Below are 9,281 nucleotides of genomic sequence, written 5' to 3' on the forward strand. Positions count from 1 at the left end.
TTTTCTGACCTACTTTATCTGAATGTAGGTCGTAAGACCCCCATCTCAGAAAGAGTCTGCCCCACACCCTGGAGGAAGGAATGCTGCACAGGGAGGCCAAGAAGAATCTGAACAGACAGGCCTTACATTTCTACATGGTTATGATTCATGACTGTCCAAGGAAGGCCCATGAAAAGCCCAAGAGGGTGGGGTTCCGAGAGTTTCTGGTTAGCTGAACATGTGGAGACTTATAGGTGGGTGAACAAGAACTCATCCACCTCCTGGGAGGGTGGCACACCCCAGCTCCACAGGGACAGAAGCTTCTGTGCTCAGAACCCTTCCAGACCTCATCTGATGTGTCTCTTCATCTGGCTGTTTATCTGTATCCTTTAAGATATCCTTTTTTTTTATTTGTTAATTTTTATTTTTTCTGTTGCCTCAAGTCAAACCATAAAAGATCCTTTGTAATAAACTGGTAAACGTAAGTGGTTTCCTGATTTCCGTGTGTTGCTCTAGCAAATTAATTAGACCTAAAGAGGGGGTGGTGGGAATTCCAACTTGAAGCCAGTTGGTTAGCCTGGACTTACGCCTGGTGGGAAGGAGGTAGATAGAATCAGAACTGACCTGAATTGGAAGACACTCAGCTGGTGTCTGCCACAGAACTGCTTGCTTGGTGTATGAGGGACAAATCCCCACACATTTGGTCACAGAAGTTTTTTATGATGATTTTTGTTGCTGTTGAGTGAGAGAATAGGAAAAGCACTTTGAGTCTGTGTGTGTCTTTTACACCAGTATTTTTTTTTTTTTTTTTTTTTTGTTGAGACAGAGTCTCACTTTGTTGCCCAGGCTAGAGTGAGTGCCGTGGCGTCAGCTTAGCTCACAGCAACCTCAGACTCCTCGGCTTAAGTGATCCTACTGCCTCAGCCTCCCGAGTAGCTGGGACTACAGGCATGCGCCACTATGCCCGGCTAATTTTTTCTATATAGATTTTTAGGTGTCCATATAATGTCTTTCTATTTTTAGTAGAGACGGGGTCTCGCTCAGGCTGGTCTCGAACTCCTGACTTTGAGCGATCCACCCGCCTCGGCCTCCCAGAGTGCTAGGATTACAGGCGTGAGCCACCGCGCCCGGCCATTTACACCAGTATTAACATTCCCAGTCTCATTTGTTTATTAATACTTTTATACATATGCATCTTTTCATAAACAATATATGAAACTTTTTTTTGCATTTTAAAAATGTATGTAAATGGAACCATACTTTACATATGTAAATAGAATCGTACTATAGGTACTATTCTACTAATTATAATTTTTTGCTGTATATTATAGTATATTTTTAAACCACTTTTATAGAATTTATTATATTATATTGTATTAGTTTCCTGATGGCAGGGTTTTTCTTTCTTAATTGTCTGTATTAGCTTTAGTATCATTCCTTGCGCTTGATAGGTGTTCAAAATGTTAACACAGAATGGGATTATGGGCAATTTTTTATTTTCTGTGAACTTTTCTATATTGTCAAAGTTTTTACAGTTACTATTTTTGAAATGAGAAAAAATTCAATATTTTTTTCCTATAAATATTTTCCAAGCTGCAGAGCCAAGAGCCCAGTTGTTATTGGAAAGAATGCTCAATGTCTAATGTGGCTTCCTCTCTAAGTGTGTGGCTTTCTGTAGTTTGGGTATGTATAATGACATGAAGTTCTTCTTCATGATGTGTTTGTGATGTGGTTGGCAGGTTTTACTAAAGGGTCTTCTGTGAATCCTCATATCTAATATAAAATGAAAAATGGGCAAAGAACTTGAATAGGCATTTCACCAAGGAGACATACAAATGGCCAATAAACACATGAAAGGATGCTCAACATCATTAGTTATTAGGGAAATCCAAATCAAAACCACAGTGAGATATCACTTCATAGCAACTCGGATGGCTAAAATTAAAAAGAAAGATAATAAAAAGTGTTGGTAGCATGTGGGGGAAACTGGAACCCTTATACACTGGTGGGATTGCAAAATGGTGCAGCCACTTTGGAAAACAGTTTGGCAATTCCTCAAAATGTTAAAAAATAGAGTTACCATTTGACCTAGCAATTCCACTCCTAGGGTATATACCCAAGAGAACTGAAAACATGTGTTCACACAAAAACCTATATATGAATATTCATAACAGCATTATTCACAATAGCACAAAAAAGTAGAAATAACTGAAATGTCTATCAACTGATGAATGGATAAACAAAATGTGGAATAGCTATACAATGGAATATAATTCAGACATAAAAAGGAATGAAATACTGATATATGCTACAAGATGGATGAACCTTGAAAAGGCCCACCAAAACTACCAATTATAGTTAAACAACAATAGTCTGAAGCCACGACATGTGACACTGGTCACGTAGACCCAAGCCCACCAGCAGAAAACCCCACTTTTAAAAAGCCTTGTTTTTCTTCTTGAAGACAGGATGGCAGTCTTTGAGATGCTAGTCCACAACCCTCCTCATTTGCTGGCAAATTAATAAACTTCTCCTTCCTTTTCCTCAAACCACTTGTCCTTGTACTTTGTTCTTATTGATTCAGCCTCGGGGACAAGTACCAAACTTTTGGTACCAATTACACAACTCTGTGTATATACTAAAACCTGCTGAATTGTGCATTTTAAAGAGGTGAATTGTATAGTATGTGAATTATGCCTCAATAAAGCTGTTATTAAAAAAAATATATCTATATATATGCACCTGGCTGCAGGGTCCAAGACATGAAACGGCTGCAGTTCTTTTGGAAAGGTATCTGAGAGTCCCAGTTTGCAACAACTGATTTCAGGTTGGCAGTCTAAGAAACTGGGCTCTGCTAAAATCTGTTTCCTCCCGCTCTCCACTCCAGCAGGGGATTTGCATCCCAGTATTCCAACTTAAATTAGAGCATAGGGGCTGAAAAGCACAGGAAACTCTCTGGCTTGTCAGAGCAACTCTTTTCTTTCATTCTGCTTTTCATTTTGTCAAGAACAGATCTGAGTCTCCAGCTGAGCAAGGATGACATTGGTGAGAACTCCACAAGGAAGTGGTGTAGCCTGGACTCCTACCATGAGAGGGAGGTGTTGTGAAAGCAGTGGGGAAGGTGGGGGTGGGCAGTGAATGGGAAAAGAGGAATAGGACTGCTGCCTAGCTGGGCATCTAGGACTGGACGTTTCCTGAACAAGTCAGGGGTGTGTGTGTGTGTGTGTGTGTGTGTGTGTTTGTGTTGGGTGGGGAAGAGGACACAGTCTGTTTGGAGATAGGTATTGATTATGGTTTTGTATTTTTTAAAAAGGTCCTTCAACTTTGATTCCTGAAATTAATTTTGTCACTATTTTTTTCCTCTGCCTTTTTGATCTTCACTCCCTTGGAATTTGGGAAAATATGGTTAGAAGTTGGGGGTGATTTTATACTTACAAATAGGAACTCTGAAAAACTGGGGATTCTTGAAAGTGAGGAAAACTAGCTCTTTCATGGTTAATGCTGATAGTTGTGGGCTAACTTTGTGACACTCTGGGTAAACAAAAGGGGCCTGCTATAAGTGGGCCATGAGAAAATCCTGTTCCTTAAGCTCTGTCTAGGCTGAGGTTGCTGCTCTAACCCCACTTTCATCTTCCACTGCCCAATCTCTTTGTAGTGGGAGTGATGAAATTTTCCTGTCATTTTTGTTTCCCACAGGGCCAGTAAACAAGGATTTTAGTAATCTCCTTATTCTTTCCCACCTGCTACATTTCTAATTTGTGGAGAATAGAGAGGAAATAAAATTCCAGAGGAGGCAAACAAGAAGTGTCTGAAATACAACATATATTTCCGAATAAGAATTCTTCAGTTAATATTTTCCCTTTCCCTTTGTGGAATTTTATATATTGATATGAAATGAAGTGTCATTAAAAAAAATGTAAGTATAAGGCATTGGCTGCTTGAGTATTTGCTAACTTTTTTTCCATTTGGCCCAGGGAAGTAAGGTGACTTTTGGAATGAGGCTGAGATAGGAGGATTCATTAATCAAGTTTTAGTCTTGGACAAATGTTTCATCTTCAAAAAGAGTTTGAGGTAACCTGAAGTAAAAGACACATATACAATAAGATTGTTAAAAATGCAAATAGAAATACAAAAGAAATACAAAATCAAAGAGGTGAAAAAGAAGAGAGGTAGAAAAAGTGCTGTCTACAGGGCCAGTAGAATTACTATAATTGAGCATTAAATTTGGTCTTGAACTTCTAAGATAATATTAATATGAAGAAGCAGATAATTCTAAACAATCAGTAGTGTACTGTTTACTTAGAAAAGACAAAATCTTTCCTGGTACTAAATACGTGATAGGATTTATCACATGGGATCGTGAACAATGTACAGATACAGTGTTATTAATAAGAATTTTATAGCAAATGCATAATTTTCCTTGAACTATTTCTTTTTGTTGTTCAAAGAGTTATTTTTATTTTTTTAATTTGAGTCTAAAACACACAGATCATAAGTGAACAGTTTAGTGAATTTTCACAAAATTAACACTCTATTATAATCATACAGGTAAAAAAATAGGACATTACCAGCACCACAAATGTCCCCTAATACTCCCCCAACCCTTCCTTCTCCCCAAAGGTAACGACTAATCTGATTTCTAGCATCACAAAGTAGTTTTGCCTATTTAAAATTTTATGTAGAAGGAATCATACATTATGTGTTCTTTTATGTCACAACATTATGTTTGTGAGATTCATTCATGTGTGTAGTTGTATTTTTTGTATTTTGTTCATTTTTGTCACTGTATAGCATTCCATTGTATGGGATATCTTGATTTATTTATTCATTCTACTGTTGGTGGATGTTTGGATTATTTCCACCTTTTTTTTGAGATAGGGTCTTTGTCACTTAGGCTGGAATGCAATGGTGAGATTGCAGCCTTGAAATCTTTAGCTCAAGGCATCTTCCTGCCTCAGTTTCCCAATGAGCTGGGACTACAAGCATACAATACCATGCTTGGCTAGTTAAAAAATTTTTTTTTTTTGTAGAGGTGGGGTCTCACTGTGTTGCCCAGATTGGTCTCAAACTCCTAGCCTCAAGCAATCCTCCCACCTTGGCTTCCCAAATTGCTGGGATTACAGGTGTGAGCCACCATGACTGGCCCTATTTCCAGCTTTTGGCCATTACAAATAATGCTGCTATACACACATCTTACAGTGCACATATTTTGCTGCTGTATACCTAAAAGTAGAATCTGTGAGTGTAGGGAAGATGGATCTTTATCTTTGGTAGATAAGCACCCACCCAAATAAGTGACTGAGGCAAAAATCTCAATCAATGGAGGTATATTAAGCCAAAGTTGAGGACGCATCTGGAGAAAACACACAAATCTCAGACAAGGCTGTGGCTATTTTTCCAAAGGGGAAGTTGGAACTTTCAGCATTTAAAGGCATATAGAGAGAAGGAATGGGTTAGGGAGTGGGTGTTGATAAGGCAAAGTGGTTAGTTACATTCTTGTGAGGCCCAGGAAATCTACATTTTACATAAAATAAATGAAATGTTAGAAGGCAAAAAGGGGGTGGAGGAAGCACCAATTATGTAGATGTCTCTGGGTAGGTGGAATAATGTCTCATTCTGTCTTCTCTACAGTTCTGTTACCTATAAAGATAAACTTGTAATTCACTATTAATGTGGAATCAAATAGGCTTTAGTTTTAGGTGCTAGACTACTGGGAGTTTGAGACCCTCCCAACAAATCGGGTCCCAGGCAGGAACGTTGCAAGAGATTGGAAATAAAAAAGACAGAGACAAAGTATGGATTAAAGTGATGGGGAAATCAGGGGTCCTCCAGCATTCTTGTGAGCCAGGAGGCTACAAGTGAAGTCCCATATCAGTATTTATTCTTTTAGCAAATAATTATTATCAGTAACCGATTTACATGTACATATCATGAGTTTAAGTTTCAAGGTCCCCCAAAGTAACAATAAACTAGCTAAGCATACACAAGTTAAAGACAAAATCATGAGTCAGCAGTAAAGCGTATAATGCAAACGAGAACAAAGAGACCACATACTTTTTTCTACTTTATCTAGTTCCTCATTTACTGAGACAGGAAGTCAGGAGAGAGATAGGAACATTGCTTCAGGCTTAGAATAACAAACTGCTCTTATCTGCTGGTCTGACATCCTTTGATTATTCTCTCCGCCTTCCTCTTTGGATCCCAAGCCTGGGTGCATTTGTAGACATCCAGGCTGTGGCCCTCAGGCTTCAAGTTGGGGTTCCTTTTCAGAAATCCCTGATTGGTGGCATGTCCCTCTCAAGGTCAAGCAGCTTTTGCTCAGTGAACTGACATGTCCACAGGTTGCTCTTTGGCAAAGTCCTGTCCCACTCCTGGGATTCTCATGTCTCGACCCTAACCCTCAACACTAGACATAGTTACAATTTACATGTCCTTGTGTATGGGAGGTCAGCAAGGAATTTCTTTCATGAATGATCTGTGTGGCCAGTTCTTCACAGGTGCCTGAGGCCTTTACCTTCTCTTTTGTATAAGGAGTTGTGGGGGATGGCCCTGTGATGGGTTTTTTTTTTTTTTTTTTTTTGAGACAAAGTCTCACTGTGTTGCCTGGGTTAGAGTGCCATGGCATCAGCCTAGCTCACAGCAACCTCAAACTCCTGGGCTCAAGCAATCCTCCTGCCTCAGCCTCCCAAGTAGCTGGGACTACAGGCATGCGCCACTATGCCTGGCTAATTTTTCTATATATATTTTTAGCTGTCCATATAATTTCTTTCTATTTTTAGTAGAGACGGGGTCTCGCTCTTGCTCAGGCTGGTCTCAAACTCCTGAGCTCAAACAATCCGCCCGCCTTGGCCTCTCAGAGTGCTAGGATTACAGGCGTGAGCCACCGAGCCCAGCCCTGAGATTTTGATTTTCTTTTTACATAAGGACAAACCATTTTTTTCAAATCTATTGAATCAGTTTACTCTTTCAACAGCGGTGTTCAATTGTTCCACATTGTCAACCTTGTAACAGAGGGAATGGCCTGAAAAAGAGTAAGATGTTTTATGAGTTGTCTCTTTAAAACTCCCCCTACTCTTTTTCTGGAATTAAAGCATACATCCCTGCTTGAAGCCAGTAATCAGAGGGGCAGGGGAGTGTCCTTTTTTCTTTTTTTCTTTGTACCACAGGAGATGGCTCAATGGAATTGCCTGGGTGGAGGTCACAGAGATTATCTTCTGCTGAAGATGGGACAGATCAGAACCATCAACTACAGTTAAAGAGCAATAGCCTGAAGCTGAAGACCCTCCCTTTAAAAGTTCTATATTTCTGCTTATAGTTAGGACTGTGGTACTTTAAGATGCCAGTTTGCCATACTCCTCATTTGCCAGCAAATTAATAAACTCCCCTTTCCTTGTTCTTGTTCTTCCGATGTGGCCTCAGGGATAGGTGCCAAACTTTCAGTAACAACCTTTTTCAGTAAACATGGTGAGTGCATAGTGTCATCTAATTGTAAAAAAACAATTATTGGCTTTAAGAACACTTGGTCTGTAAGCTCAGTGTCAATGGAAGAGAACTCAAACTCTGTAAAATAATTTAAAGAGGTTTATTCTGAGCCCAGAGAGCTATGTCCAAGAAGCTTTGAGCAAGTAGTCTCACCGTGGTTGGATTACAGATTGGGTTTATGCATTTCAGGGAGATAGGAATTACAGGTAAAGTCATAAATCAATACATGGAAGACATACATTGGTTTGGCCCCAAAAGGTGGAATATCTTGAAGCAGGGGCTTACAGGTTATAGGTGAGTTTAAAAAATCTTTGTTTTGTAATTGGTTAAAGACATGAAGCTTTGTCTAAAGGCTTGGAATGTTTTAAGTTAACAGCAGCAGGGAAAGATGGCGGCAGCCATTCCCCAGTGGGTGGGGACCATGGAACAGCTGCCCAAGAAGGACATTATCAAGTTTCTGTCGGACCATGGTTCAGATTTGTTTCTTGCAGAACATTAATTATTATGAAACATTAAAAATGTGGCCAGGACAGTTAACAAGGACCATTTGGTTACAGCCTATAACCATTTTTTTTAAACTAAGCATTTCAAGGGTACCGAAAGTGTAAGTAAAGTGTCTGAGCAAGTGAAACATGTGAAGCTTAATGAAGATAAACCCAAAGAAACCAAGTCTGAAGAGACTCTGGATGAGGGTCCACCAAAATATGCAAAATCTGTCCTAAAAAAGGGAGATAAAACCAACTTTCCCAAAAAAGGAGATGTTGTTCACTGCTGGTATATAAGAATGCTACAGGACAGGACTGTTTTTGATACTTATATTCAAACAAGTTCAAAGAAGAAGAAAAATGTCAACCCTTTCAGTTTTAAGGTTGAAGTAGGCAAAGTTATCAGAGGATGGGATGAAGCACTCTTGACTATGAGTAAAGGAGAAAAGGCTTGACTGGAGATTGAACCCCAGTGGGCTTATGGAAAGAAAGGACAGCCTGGTGCCAAAATTGCCCCAAATGCAAAACTCATTGTTAAAGTGGAATTAGTGGATATTGATTGAAATGGCAGTGATTCAGTTCTAAAGCAATGATAAAACGTGGCCTTGAAGAAATGTATGTAATTAATAAGAGCTTGTAATGGAAGAGTCAACTGGAAAATTCAAGAAATTAAGTTAAAACTTATTTACTTGATCCCAACTTTTGAGAAATGTAGTCCTTATAAATCCCTGAAGTCAAATATTTTACTACAGCTGTGCAAAATATTGGTCAAGGAGAATGTTTTCCTTTTACCTCATGATATGTAAACTAAAAGGCTCAATAAAAATTTATCCACCATCTTAAAAAAAAGATAAGGAAGTCTGTTAATCAGAGAAGAGTCACTGGACATATAGGACATAGACTCACGTGATATGGTAAGTAAATTGATGACCAGCAGGTGTGGTTTAAGCTTTGTCTTGCATACCTTTAGGCCTGTTAATGAGTCACAAAGGATATCTCCAAGAAGGGAAGGGGGCATAAGGAGGCATGTCGGACCTCTCTTCTCATGGCCAGCAACTCAGCTTTAGGGTATTTCTGGGGTCCCCTTCGCCAAGAGGGGGTCAATTCTGTTGGCTGGGGAGAGTGCTTAAGATTTTATTTTAGTTGACACCAATGTGGGAGCAAAAGAATTTCATGGTGGATCAGTTCAGGGGGCTATGTGCTGTTTATAAACTCACTCTTAGGATCAGTGACTAGTCTGATTGGAGCGTATAGACAAACCAGGTCTGAAGATTTTAATCAGAGAAAGGAATAAAGGCTAATTCTTACTTCATAATGTACTATATTACAGAGAGA

At 39.3% G+C, this 9,281-nt stretch overlaps 1 pseudogene; it reads left to right on the plus strand.

Annotated features, from left to right (window-relative positions):
- The first annotated feature begins 7,849 nt into the window (after positions 1-7,849).
- On the plus strand, positions 7,850-8,509 carry LOC138397162 (peptidyl-prolyl cis-trans isomerase FKBP3 pseudogene; annotated as a pseudogene).
- The last annotated feature ends 772 nt before the right edge of the window (positions 8,510-9,281 follow it).

Source organism: Eulemur rufifrons, chromosome 16 (assembly GCF_041146395.1).
Source record: "Eulemur rufifrons isolate Redbay chromosome 16, OSU_ERuf_1, whole genome shotgun sequence".
In the NCBI taxonomy this organism is placed as follows: Eukaryota; Metazoa; Chordata; class Mammalia; order Primates; family Lemuridae; genus Eulemur; species Eulemur rufifrons.